Here is a 5,982-nt window from a genome sequence, read left to right as displayed (position 1 = left end):
GAAATCAGCCTCAGCTCAAATCTAACATAAATGTATTTTTTATATAGCTAACTCTCCTTATAATCCCTTGTAGGTGTATTTTATAAAATGATATTAATAAAACACAAGACAAACAGAGTGGTTATTTGAAGTATAACATACAGTTTATTTTATTGAACATGTGTACATACTTACATCTTACGTAAAGTTATAAGTTATATGAGTAAAGGAGACTGCCCGTAGCCATATATGATGAGCATTTTTTTAAAAATCTATTATATAATTGATAAGCACAGTATTTAATGTATGAACAAATGAATGCTTATGACGTAGTTACAAAATAAGCTGTTTAATAGATGTCTGTATAAACTGAAAAGGTAGTACTTAATAGCTATCCTATATAAAAAGAAGAAATATACCTTTCTAAATTATCTAATAACCTATTCTTAGAAGTCTGATATGCAAGGATATAGTATTTCCCCCAATATTAATCTATATAGTATCCACCATGTAGATATTAAGTGTCTTTCACCACATGCATCTTTCATATAGTCAAAGACAAATACCAAGGGATATCAACTGATGTCAATAATCCACAATTGCACACAAATCGTGACTACTGATTAGTAAAGCAATTATCTTTTTTTTTCAGGGCTCAACATACTGTAAAATTAGAAATCGGTCAATACCACGGCTGTTATATAGAACATCATTGATTGGATGTACTAAATGCTAGCCTTGATGACAATTGATCACAATGAACCCTGCTCACAAAGGAGTCTGGTACACTAATTGAGGAGCCATTGTTAAATAGAATAATAAATAGAGGAGGAGGAGGAGGAGGGGAGAGGAGAAATGGCTACAAAGCTAAGGTCCTTCCTGTCTGTACAACAACAATAAGAAAGCGAAGAGCCAGGAAGGCCTCTGTCTCTACTGTATGTCCACTAACTTCTAAGCCTACTTTTCCAAAACGAAATGAACCTGTGAACCCCTTGCAGGTCATCTCCACAATCTGCACCACACCTGGGAAACATGCTCAAAAGAGCCTGAGCAACGGGTACGTCACCTCAGCACAAACATTTCGAAAAGCAAATCCCACAGAGAGGCTAGAAAATCCAGAGATCCCATCCGTAACGCATCTGTGACCTATCTCCATTGGCCTACTTGAAATCAGGCCTCAAACTGCATACATAACCAAAATGTGTTCCTTAGACTGCCTTGAGGCTAAAAACAACACCAGGTGAAGAGCTGCCCAGGCTGCCTTCCTCACTTTCATTCAGGGCAGGCTGCACAAGGAAGAGTTTGAATAAAATGCTGGGTCGTCGAATTCGGCACTGACTGCTCGCTGTTCTCACGACAGCTCAAGGAAACACGTGCTGGTAGTAAACAAGTTCAGAACATCTCCCTTATTATTCTGAAAACATGTTTGCTTCTGAAAGTGTCCCCAGTCCCACATCAGGAGCAAACAGCATTAAGGTACTGAAGAAACTCATCACAGCAAATGCAAGTGTTGTACTGCCTTCAGGAACATCCCAGGCTTGCCGCCTCTACTGAATTTTAAAACACAAATAAAAGCTCAGAGGTTAGACCTATACCTGTTTTTGAAGCAGCTAAAGGACAGAAGTATTCCTGATTTTGGTTTGTCACAGGGAAGAGACGGCCTGGGGAAACCCCACACAACCCAGGCTGCTGAAACTTGGAACAAGCACAAGCTTTGCTGGTAGTACACCATGACCGATAATCAAAGATCTGGTGTTTGGGGTATGCAGAGCTATTTCCACGTTTTCATGGTCTCCTGGAAATGTAGGAGAAATAACAGGCTCATTTACCGGAATTTAGGGCAACTGCGTGAAATGAAACGTTGAGAAGATGGTGCAAGGGAGAGTTTGCTACCACTGACTAGGGGCCACTAGATGGCATCCTTTGCACATTTCTCATAATACATGGCTGTACAATTACTGAAACACATCTTAAAACAACAAGCAAGTCAGGCAAAAGAAGCGTCTCCCAATAATGTAGAGCAGGTCAGCAGAAGTCGGAGAGAGAAGAGCATTTCAGACGTTCCCAAAGATAAGACACAGCTATAGAAAAAGATACTTGGAGTCAAGACAATAAAGGACTCTACCTACATCAATTAGTCTTAACATGCAGGTACGTTACAGTGAAAGATTATTAGACATTTTAGCAAACTCTGATTCAGTTCTCACCGAGTACAAGAGGTCACTAAGTTGCTTATCACCACGTCTTCTAATAATCCATAACGTTTCTATTGTTATAATTAACTCATGTTTCTCATGTCCGTGCTATGCTCCTAATACATACTAGGCATTTGGGCATCCCTTTATATATGTACAAAGTGTGTGTATATATATATACACGCACAGAGATCAAAAAATATGTATATTTATATATATAAAAAGAGACCTCAAAACTTCTGGTCCCATCTTGTATTTGAGTCACATACATTCTTTGAGGCCCAGGAGATTTAGAGAATCTGCCTAAAAAACTGGTTCAAATACATTAAGGCAATGACGGTCATTTACACAGAAACTCACCTTACGATGCTTTAACGCTGCATAGTTACAACCTGTTTCAGGTTACTTTACCCTTGTAGCAGAGCAGCACAATATACTTTAAACATGAATAGTGGTAATGTCCAGATAATCTCTTCTTAGTCCAGAGATGAAAACCCAGAAATATGAGCCAGATGTTGAAGCTATTTCAGTTTGCACATTTAGCTTAAAGGGGTCAAAGCATAAATCACCTTTACAAGTTCTACTCCCAACCAAGGAAAACTTAGGTAATAGTAATGCAAACATGCAAAAAGATGCTTTCAGAGAACTCCTTCTCAAGCTCCAGTTTTGGAAGCCTGCCCGAGGAAGGAAAGGCATGTTAGACACAGTGACCCAGCCTTTCCGGGATTCTGAGAGTTGCCCTGTCTTATTCAAGGCTTCAGGACTCTACAGGGGACATAGCTCCAGCCTTCAACCCAGTGCAGAAGCAGGATAGCGCCCAAGTGACTTAAGGTCCCGGACCGCCCCAGGACCCACACTGTGTACAAAGATTCTGCACTGCACCTTGGGCATGCTGCATGAGTTTTATTAAGGACCTAAAATTAAATATACCTGGTTTTCCATCCACACAGCTGATCAAACAGTGATGTCTTCCGAACTTAGCATAAACAGCTATTTTGACTCTGACTCACCTACATAGCAAGAGGGCCTGATTTTATTCACTCATTCCAACATACATTTATTTTCAACTCATGGCCCACCATTTCAAGCATCTCAGCAGTTTGGGATGAATGCACCTAGGATTGCTTTGGTTTGTTTCAGTTTCATCAGCATGACACATTAGTGCCACAGCAACAGTTAGCATCACTCAGATGCTTCGTACATCAGTATTAGCCAGCAGCACCAAATTACAAAGCAAGACTATGTTTTACAGTGTAGGTACACTGATTAGCTATATCAGAAGGCCCTCATATTTTATTTGAAGAGGAGGCCACCCAGTCAATTAAAAGTGCAAGGCTCATTGGGTAAGGAGCTAAAGGGCAAATACATTAAATGATAAACAATAGAGGAAGTTTGTGCTCTTGACAAAGACAGAGCCACAGGCTTCTCCAAGATGATGATACATCTTGTCTATGTAGCTTGCACAGCTAGCAAATTAAAAAAAAAAAAACCCACAAAAAATTACTTACACTAACAGATTTTTTTTTTTTAAGTTTGTTTGGGGTTTTTTTGGGTGTGGGTTGTTGGGGTTTTTTTCCTTCCATCTAAGCCTATCACTTGGCACAAATTAGCACGAGACCATGCTACATTTGATCCTGCAAAGGTACAGAGTTAAAAAAAAAAAGGAGCTCAAACAGTTTAGAAGCCTGGTTCCTGCAAGACCAATGGAAGATAAGCAAAGAGGAGGAGTAACACAGCTGCAAGTTCTTTGATTGTGAAAAATAAGCTGCAGTTTACCACGTGTTATCATGAGAACGTGTTCTTTTTACTGTTACCATGCCCTCCTACTGAAGGAGGAAGACATGCTTATCTGTGGTGTCCTTTTGGAAAACAATCAATTCCTCCACAACCTCAGCACTCCAAGGGCAGTATACAATTTCAGTTAAAAGCAATTGCCAAGGCCACTGCTGATAAATGCAAATGAAATGCAGAATATCAAGAGAAAGGAAAAGGGGAGATGGAAGGTAGGTAAAGAAAGCACCACCAAAAAACCAGAAACATTTCTTTAAAGCAGGGCAGAACAAAGCAGTCTCTATTTCAAGTCAGGTTGGCATTTTTACCAGCAGCTAACAAAGCACACCTCGCTCTTGTCATTGACAAGTTCTTGGGTTCAGTTTGCTTTAAATTTCCCTACTCTATATGTAAGTACCTACTTTGCAGAGTTTGTAGCTTCTTTTGTCAAGACAGCCAAAAAGTGGCAGAGAAAAATATAGACAACGCCACTGCTCCTCCCACAGCTCAACAGGTGACATATAATACTTGTACATTCAGAGGTCTGAGCTGTACTTTTACAAGACCTGGAGTCATAACCGTAATGAGGATCACACATTCAAGGGCTCTTCTCCTCTTGATGAGCTGGGGAAGTATTGCAGGACAGGAAAAAAGGCACATCATCTCCTAATGTCATACAGAAGCAGAGCCCAAATGAGACAGTTTCTGTTCCAACAGTTCATCTCCCCATCTTTTCCTGTCTCTGGCCCTTCTTTTTGCCTGTTCTGTCTCCCCTTTTAGGAAGAGGATGCTCTTCCTTTAGGAAGCACACAGTAGTGTGGGAAGGATGCTCCCAACACTGGTCTTAACTGCTTGCATACAACTGCAGTCTCCGTTAGTGACTCTCAGACATCAGTCACACAGAAGGAAAAACTCCCAATTTTAAACTCTGGCACACTGAAGAGATCTAACAGTTACCAGGATAGTCTGTCACATTTCTTCAGATTTTTATACTTAGAAACTAAATCAACAGCTTCAGCAGACATGGAAGCACAGCTTACTACGCTCAGGAGCAAGCAGACCTCTTCCACAGTAAGAGAGCCTGAAGCAGTTTTCCTCTGCAGACATACTGCTAGCACTCTCCCTACCTGGGTGGCTAATACCTTTTTAAAAGGGCCGTTTCTCCTACTGCTTACCTATGACACTGGACTGACTGATCCACCAAGAGAATTCACATACCTGTAGCAACTAAACCCAGAGATGATAGGACAGGCCTGGCCACAGAAGATGGGCGCTCGGTTCTGTGCCACTTCTGTGCCATGCAGCCTCAGGGCAGTTATCACCTCTGTTAGCCCCTCCCCTGAATATTGGTTTTCTAGACTCTCCAGGGCTGGCAGCGTTGTATCTGTGCACCTGTCTTTCTGCAGGGTGTATTTGTGCTCACCACAGCAGGAGCGCTCTCTCTCTGCTGAGACCCCAGTCAGTGGGCTGCTGTCATGTAAACCTGATTAACTATCCTTACCAACTCACCTGTCTTAAAGCACCTTGGGCAAAGTAACACCTATTCGTGTGCTTCATTAGTGATGTTCAGATCATTAAAGAAGCCAGATTCTTCCACGTGGGAGCTACTTAACAGGAGAGCAAATATTTTATACAAAGAAACACTGTAGGTGACAAATATTTCCATCTCAGATTCCTTAAGTGCACTTGCTCTGTTTATTTCTGGAGGGTGGGCTTGTCAGAGAGCAGATCAGTAGCCTTCACATCAAGCGGTAACACAAGCAGGTAGCTATCCAGAAATAATTACAACAGAGGATAACGGAGGTCACATCATAGGTTTTCTTTAATTCGTGCAATACATACAGACAGACAAAGGGATATAGCAAAAATCAGAAGACACAATATAATTTAAAAATACGATATATTTTTCTACAATGTTGTCCTTGGCTGTGACTAATTTATCCCAGCATCACACACCCAGGCATCAGGGACATGCTGCTCTGGACACTGTTCTGCTGTTTGTCAGTGGGACCCCAAAAAACTTGCTACGTTGCCATCC

This window comes from Pygoscelis adeliae, unplaced genomic scaffold, assembly GCF_000699105.1.
Source record: "Pygoscelis adeliae isolate BGI_AS28 unplaced genomic scaffold, ASM69910v1 Scaffold157, whole genome shotgun sequence".
NCBI classification, from domain to species: domain Eukaryota; kingdom Metazoa; phylum Chordata; class Aves; order Sphenisciformes; family Spheniscidae; genus Pygoscelis; species Pygoscelis adeliae.
Note: the sequence above shows the minus strand (reverse complement) of the source record.